This window comes from Dreissena polymorpha, chromosome 3 (genome assembly GCF_020536995.1).
Source record: "Dreissena polymorpha isolate Duluth1 chromosome 3, UMN_Dpol_1.0, whole genome shotgun sequence".
In the NCBI taxonomy this organism is placed as follows: Eukaryota; Metazoa; Mollusca; class Bivalvia; order Myida; family Dreissenidae; genus Dreissena; species Dreissena polymorpha.
The window spans coordinates 67,327,480-67,336,366 of NC_068357.1; the positions used below are offsets into that span (position 1 = coordinate 67,327,480).

Here is an 8,887-nt window from a genome sequence, read left to right on the forward strand (position 1 = left end):
TGAACTATGTTACGCTCGATTCCAAACTCATGGACGATTTTGTTGTAAACTGTTAGTGTTTTTCAACACAATGTATACTTATCTACCTAACAGCGCAGTAGGGTTCATTTTAAACCCTTTGTGATGATGTAATTTGTTAATATTGTCTTAGAGTTCTTTCCAACATTTTCGTGGCAGCCATCTTGTTTTAACTGTCAATATCGGCTAAGTAGCGAAAGTATGTTTTTCTCCCGAAAACGAGTTGAGGTTCGTCTTCAAAACGCTAAATTAACTTATCATGTGTAATTTGAACCCATTTATTTGTAAACATGTTTTTCTTACGAGAAAATAATACATTGGCCTTTGAAATGCCTATTGTAAACGACGCGCACCTAGCTGCCACATTAGTATCGATTTGGGTCATGCCACAGGAGCTGTGGCGTTCCACAAAAATTGTGGCACGACACAATGTGGTGCCACATTGGGGTGTGTGGCATGTGGCATGCCACAATGTGGCACCGTGACGAGTATAAATAGCCCGAGCGCGTTCATTCGGGACTCCAACATTTCTAAAAGAGCCTGAACTCCATCTCGGTTGTTTTTTAAGACTAGAACTTCTAAATTAAATCTTAGCAAAAAGGTGCGCGTATTTCAAACTTATTATCTAATTAGTAACTTATGGATAGTAATATAAACAATATTAAGTAAATAAATATAATATACTTTAATGAATTGAATATATTTGATCATAATTTCTGTAACGCACTTTGAGCCAGTTAGTCTCTTTTCGATAATAGTACGTTTTAATAGGCTACACTTCACTAAACTGTGTAAACGTTTTATTATACTATTATCGCCATATCTTAACGAGTTTTCTACAATAAAAATCTTAACTGTTTTCAAACTCTTTGTCGTCTTTAATCCTTTAAGTTGGAGTCATTAACAACAGCAATCACTCACTAGCTCATAAGTACACAAAAAAAACAATTCACAATCACCAAAAAGTACTAACGGATGACAAAGGCCAGTCACCCCTGAAGGCGAAGGCCAAGCCTGACAAAGACCAGTCGACCCTGAAGGCGAAGGTCAAGGCCGACTCGCAACAATATCATCCTTATTTGTATAAATGTAGACGACCATCATACTAATCGATTACGAATGAGGAATCTTAAATCGTGATACATCCTGATCTCCGGAATCCTTCGTAAGATCACGGACTCAAGATGATCAATATACGCTCCGTGGTAAGATAGATAACGTGGGTGTCGCAAAGCACTCTATTACACTGCGGTACATTCATGTATGTTGAGGCACGAACGACAACTCTGCTAGGAGAATGGTCGCAAAGCTTGCATTGACACACGAAACGTGCCATCCGTCTCTTGTTATAAGGCTTTAGGTTACAATATAGTAAAAGATTTCCTACACAAATTCAATGTAAATGCAATAACTTTAACGAAAAATAAAGTCAAACTTTTGCGCATAGAGACCCTCATAACCATACTTTTCTCGAAGAGCATTCCAAGCCGAATTGATTTAAGCAATAAAAAAGATAGGTCACGCGACATGTAAGAAAGAACTCGCCACGAATCAAAAGTCACTGTTTTACGGCCATCTATTTACCGGCTTCTATCCAGTTCATGAGGGTTTCCCGCCATCTGTCAAAGTCTTATGTAGTCTCCAATCTTCAGATAAAAGAGTGAATTTCTAGTAAACAACAATGTTTTCCCTGCCACATGCACACAGAAATATACTAAAATAAAGTCATGGCAAGTGACCCTACAGAGAACCGTGTCTTCAAATAAATGATGTTCATGTTTTTAGAGAGTATAGCATTGCACTCCAAAAATATTTAGTATATTGTAACCTTTACTCAATGCGCATTGAACTAGCGTCAGACTTTCTTACGGAATTTTCATGAAAAGAAAGCTGTAAACGTTCGATGGTTGTGCATTTTCATATGTATATATATATATCCAAACGATTTACTATTCTAACAGCATTTCACTTTTGAACAAATGGATTAACGTTGTGAATTTCTTTCTTCAAATCGAAAGTAAAATTGGAATCATAACATTTAGCGCTTTAAACAATAAATATGTTTACAGTTTGAGGAAGAGAATCGAACGGAGACAGTGGGACACTTATGCAATACAAACTATAAATGCCCATTGCAGTAATGGCTAAAAAGACTTTTGATGTAATATTTGTTTTATCACATAACTGGGGACAATAAAAACTAGTATTCTTATAATTGTTTGTTATAATTCAGGCCCGTAGCCAGTGTTTTGAAAAGGGTGGTGGTGCGACAGCTCTAGGACACTGTATGACAAATTCCTGACTTTCCTGCTGGTATTGCACTAGGAGGGGAAATGAAAGACATGGTACTATCATCATCATGGCACGCATGGGGTTAAATATATTTAACATATATATTAAATTTAAATATAATGTTGCTGTAAAGACGTTTTGTGAATACAATTGCGAGTACATGCATGTATGTATTTCTTGTGAACTATTACACATGTTTTGTACATTTTTACATTGTTTAAAGCATATTATGTTCCAATCAAATGTTTTTACGTTTGCGAAATTATTTATCATCTCGAAACGGCGCTTCTTCTTTCCGCGTACCAGAAACGATCCGATTACATAATCCTTTCACTTGTATATCATGTGGTAAAGGTTTGTACCGCACTAATATGCATTAATGTATTCTCCGCGTCATAGCGCATACGTTGTTTCTGTTGTGGATTAGTGTTTTGTTAGCTTAGGACATAAGAATCTCTTAAATTAAAATGTTCCTAACGTTTTATTCAACAATAAAATTAAAATAAAACTCTTTTGAGTTTGAAAGGAACTTCCTCCCTTCGATAATGCAGGTTGAGTGAAAAACAATTGCATTACAAAGAGAAATGTTTAACGGATACAACAGTTTACATACTTTTTATGTGATTTAGTGACTCGTTGTACTTTGATTCTACAGCCAAATTTCTAGTAAGATTTGTTGTTCACAAAACGAACAACTTAAAACGGGACCGTCGCATCTGCTCGGGTTTCAGAGGATTCCGGTCTGTACAGAGTTGGGTTTAGGAGATGCACTGTATTTTTTATTTGTAAAATAATAATAAATTAAGCATTTGCACTTAACAATAATCATAAAATTCTTTACAAATGGCATGGACGTCACCCATAATTCTATTTTCACATTCGATCTTATGTGCTTATAAAATGTTTTTATCAGTACCAAGTTAAATCCAGATGTTTTTTTCAGATTTCAAATGGATTGAATATTTTCAGACGCTAACCCTAACGGCTCACGTGATTATATATTTAATGGTGTCAATGTCACCAAGGACATCCCATGAAGACCCTTTCTTTTTTTAAATAGACGTGTTAATATAAACGTTCACATGAAAAGTTGAATCGTTAATTAAGACGCACACTTTTTTATATGTATGCACATTTTATTTGATAAACTCGTGTACACCGTACATTATGTGTCAAAGGAATTCGTGAGCTTTTTAAATATATTTTTGGTTATTTACTTTTTTTTTAATACATACCATTTTTAAGTTGTTGAGAAAAAAACATGTGTTTAGTTGACCATTGACCTTAAAGCGAGGCAAAACCAATGATGGATGTCAGCATTTTTCAATTACATCACATACATCATATAGCTTTGAAGCACATTTTTCACTATGCGATACCATGGTTGAGCAGATTTTGTAAAAATGGAATTCAGACTATAAATATTATTAATGCTTAAATAGTCGAAGGAGTGTAAACGCATTTAGCAAGCCTTTTATTCATTCTTAACAGTATCAACTCCGTTACAGCTTGAAGAAGAAATATGTGACCTGACGAACGACGGACAGCAAGCCGAGCAAGGTACGTTGTACTAGCAATGCGGACATTTACAATACTACAAAAAAGCATGCTACAGTAAATTCTATTATTTCTTACGTTCACAAAGTATTTTTTATTTCAGAAGTTTGGGGTGCCAGGCAGCTATTCAGCATATTAACCAGTGCAGATCAGAGGTAATTCTTGACACATGTAGATTCATAAAAACTACACGGTTGTGAACCGGAAAATGTTTTGGATCTTTTCTGTCTAGTTTTTCACAAGAAAAGTGGTCGTTCTTCGAGACACCTTTTATCGTATGTTTTTTTTTTAAAGAAACTATATCTCATTTTTATACACTCACCTTGGCACGAAGCGCTGAACGTGAGCAGCTGTTATTGCTTATTGTCTGACGTATAATGATGTGTGTCAACTTTAAGTGCGTTACCTTTCAAGAGGCCTTATTGTTCGCTCAAAGTGCTAATGGAAAACTTGTGTGATCACATTTTACCGTCGTTCGCCGTCGGCATTCATCTGGACAATCCTTTAGAGGTCACATTAATACGCTCAAGCTGTATGAAAGATGGTCAGAGCATTTGTCCCAACAAAATCTCGACGATATCTTGGACGAGTTCAAAACTTGGTCACGTGTGATAACAAGCTGTGCCAATGCAAATTAGATAAAGCGCTAATTAAAAGTCTAGAATTTACATTTTCATGAAACTTTCTGAGATCATAATTATTTTCTAATGATTTATCGGCCACATTCAAAATGGTCATGGTTCGTTAAATTATGGCCACCGGAGTTTGGGGAAGTTTTCGTTATATGGCTATGGTGAAACCTTAATATTACTCTAGAAGTCAAATTTGTATTCTCTAAATGATATTGCGACGAAGTTCAAAATTAGGTCCTGTTTGTTGAAAATAATGTCCTCTAGGGGGCGATGCAGTATTTCTTATAGGTCTCTAGTGAAACTTTCTTAATAAGTCACATTTTTGGCCCAATCTTCATGACACCTGTTTATAACATTTGTTCTTATGATATATGTGCTGAGTTTGAAAATGGTCCCGGTACGTTTAAAAAGGGCTCCATGGGTAAGGTCAAATTTCAGTATAATTTTTTATGGTCTTAGTAAAACCTTGTTAACGCTATAATAGTCACGTTTGATCTGATCTGTTGAACACATGTCAAAGAGGGATCGGGTCAGTTGTCTTTGTATGGGTGTAGTTTTACCATGTAAGCACTATTGGAGTCACATTTATGGTCCAATCATCATGAAACACGCTCAGAAAATTTTGGTTTAATTATAGCTCGACCGAGTTCTAAAATGGATTCGAAAACATCGAAAAAGCTGCTTAGAACAGTTAAGTTTCTTCGGGTCAGAAGTGGCCCTCATGTTTGTTTAATTCGAACGTCTTGAAAATATCTAGGCTTTGTTCGAAACTGGGTCATGTGTGTCCAAAAACTGTCACCATCTCTTTTTAGAAAATAAAAACACACTTGTTGCCACTATATAAGCCACATTTACCGCTTAATCTTGGTGAAAATTGACAAGAATGTTAACATTGACAATATCAATGACAAGTTGAAATTTTGGTCTTAAACAAAGTCACCAGATCAAATCGTACGAAAACTTGTAACCACTTGAGAAACGTTAGTCGCACTGGGCCAACCAACTACGTACAATAAGTTTATAAGCAAATTAATCAAAATTGCTACACAAATACAAACGTGTGTGATTTTTTCTAACACCGTTATCATATATATTACAAACAAAATCATGTTAACGTTTTGCAGGTTGATGCCAACGTTAAAATGGTCGTTGATTGGATTCTGCAAACGAAAGGTCATTTGACCGCTGTAACCACAACTCCCGACATGTATGGAGACGATGACCTGCATTTCTTCTTAGACATGGATTTGGGGATCTTAGGAGCGAGCCGGACAAGTACGGCGATATGCCCTACACATAAAATCAATGTCATTTGTATTTGAGATAACACGTAGTATGCAGATATTGATTTCGATGTCTTATTTAATCGTGATTTAACGATGGTGGTATTAACTTAATGAAGGAAGCATGGTACATTGGTTTGCTTCCTCGCTTCGGTCTTCTTTCTGATCACTAGATAAATTTCCGTTTTCAGTAATTTTATTTCTTTCCGCTTGCATCCGCCGTTCACACATATTTTGGAAAATGTTTGAGTTTTAGTTCGAAAAAAAATATATTTGTCTGTATGATTATTGAGGTTTTAGCTATGAATTATCTTCGATTTGCATTTTAGCTGTTTCTGTTCTCTGACTCTTTTGAGTGAAACGGTTCAAAAGCAGACAAATTATCTAAAGTGTTTAGCCTTATCGCTCTATTAAGCCAATAGTCTACCGATCGCCAATGAAAACGTTCATAAACACGGCTTTCTGCGCACTTTTAGCGCACTTTCAATTAGCCTGAAGCTTTTTCGGCGTAGCTGTTTAACCCAGCGTTATACCTTGGCTTACATTTGTAAGCTTCCAATAAAATATGGAAAAAATGCCAGTAGGCCTGAAACTTTTAGACATAGAAAACGTTAAATTTACAAACAGTTATAACATTTACATTAATAGGTAACTGAATTGACTTTCTATTTGTGATGGTTAAGGTATGCGAAGTCAGCATGAAAAAATTGTATCTCTATTGAAAAGGCTTGATGGATAAAACAGTTTCACACTCAACTCTCGTGATCAATACAGTTTGCCCCTTTATATTGATATATTTTTATATTGTTATCGCCTGAGCGTTCTCATAATAAGTAATTACTACTATATTGCATTCTGTGAACTAGCATATTTTAGATCGTATTGCTGTTCCCTATCGTGCTGTTCGTTTGAACCGAAATAGTTTAGTATTGTTTTCGAAATTTACTGTTTAACATGTGCAAGTATTACGTTTCAAACAAGCCATCGTTCTATCAGTGGAATAGGAACCTCAATTGAATGCCTTGCATTCCATTCGGCACGGTATCAAGGTCAGCTCGTGTTAACGTGAACTGGACTTTTATTTTAGATACATCATAGTTGAAGTTAATCGGCTAAATCATTATGATATGTCAATAATAGATTAATAATGTGTTATAAACAATTCATTGATAGGAACTATGTTTGATAAATTTAATACGAAATATTACACCATATTGACCAATTTATTTTGCATGAGCGCGATGATTACCGATACCAATATTCGAATCAAATAACAATGTCTGTCAAACCACTAAAACAGGTCTGTTCACAGAACGCGCGTATAATTGTGTCAAATATGTTTGAATGATTAGCGTGTGGCCGGTTTAACTATTTTTATGTCCTCCTTCGAAGAAGAGGGGGTATATTGTTTTGAACATGTCGGTCGGTCCGTCGGTCGGTTCGTCGGTCCGTCCACCAGATGGTTTCCGGATGATAACTCAAGAACGCTTAGGCCTAGGCTCATGAAACTTCATAGGTACATTGATCGTGACTGGCAGATGACCCCTATTGATTTTCAGGTCACTAGGTCAAAGGTCAAGGTCACAGTGACTCGAAATAGTAAAATGGTTTCCGGATGATAACTCAAGAATGCTTACGCCTATGATCATGAAACTTCATAGGAACATTGATCATGACTGGCAGATGACCCCTATTGATTTTCAGGTCACTAGGTCAAAGGTCAAGGTCACAGTGACTCGAGACAGTAAAATGGTTTCCGGATGATAACTCAAGAATGCTTACGCCTAGGATCATGAAACTTCATAGGTACATTGATTATGACTGGCAAATTACTCCTATTAATTTTCAGGTCCCTAGGTCAAAGTTCAAGGTCACAGTGACTCGAAACAGTAAAATGGTTTCCTGATTATAACTTAAGAATAATTAGGCCTAGGATCATTAAACTTCATAGGAACATTGATCATGACTAGCAGATGGCCCCTATTGATTTTCAGGTCACTAGGTCAAAGGTCAAGGTCACAGTGACAAAAACGTATTCACACAATGGCTGCCACTACAACTTACAGCCCATATTGGGGGCATGCATGTTTTACAAACAGCCCTTGTTACATTTCATTTCCATTTGTCTTTTGTATTCCTGTTTTGTATGCTTTGATATATGATCAATAATATCTTATAATGCGAAATACGCTAAGAAATATAGCACAACACACCGTAATTAATTTGTTTGTGATGCATCTAAGAACTGCGTTGAAAACACCGTTCAAGTGCTAAAGATGATTGCAACGATGTGTGAACAAGTCGGTAATAGCATGCAAGTGAAAATGACGAGTGAAGTATGCTATAGCAATCGAACCACATGCATATGCTTCGAGGCAGAAAAAGTGAATTATATAAAATTATTTGTTTGCCTCGAATTTTTTATAGTAAAGGATAAAATTAAGCGATGCTGATTAAATCTGCATAATGATATTATCAACTTGATTTTATATATACTTATGGTTATTCAAGTAACCGCGTTTTACTACATATATGTCGTTTTCTGCTTATCATTAATTTACATTAATTCAGACAATAAAAGTGTGCTCAGTACACCTTCATTGCGTAAGTTAAACATATAGAACGATAAGTTAACACTAAATGTTAATTTACTTTTTAAATCTTGAAAAAAAGATTGTTTGATTGTTTGAGTGTTTTCTTACTGTCACGTATAGATCGGTGACATTTTTTCAAAAGTATAGTATTTCGTCAGTATGTATGAGGTGTAGGTCATACACCTTTTTATTAAATGCTATGTTTGACATTACTATTTACACGAATGTGGTGGTTTACATACACAATAAAGTGGTTACAATAAAAGCACATTATTTTTTTGCACACTAGATGATGAATTCTAAATTCAACGATGCAGACAACTGAAGTGTTTTGTTTTCTATTTCCAACCCAAGTCACTTTACTTGGGGCCTGTAAGTCCGTCACATATAGAACAGTACACGGAACAGCGCACATCGCATACAAGTAGGTTACTACATTGGAAGCTATCGTGCATTGAACTCCAAGAAGTAAGAACAAATGTAGTGAATAGTTGATTATTTCTTTATACAT

General features: G+C 35.6%; 1 long non-coding RNA gene across 2 annotated transcripts; it reads left to right on the forward strand.

Annotated features, from left to right (window-relative positions):
- The first annotated feature begins 1,846 nt into the window (after nt 1–1,846).
- Nucleotides 1,847–8,528, forward strand: LOC127874587 (uncharacterized). Of its 2 annotated transcripts, none has more exons than XR_008047002.1 (4): nt 1,847–1,924; nt 3,819–3,870; nt 3,971–4,022; nt 5,624–8,528. It is a non-coding gene; the product is annotated as an uncharacterized LOC127874587 (long non-coding RNA). The 2 variants fall into 2 exon arrangements; XR_008047001.1 differs by having other exon boundaries at nt 1,853–2,363.
- The last annotated feature ends 359 nt before the right edge of the window (nt 8,529–8,887 follow it).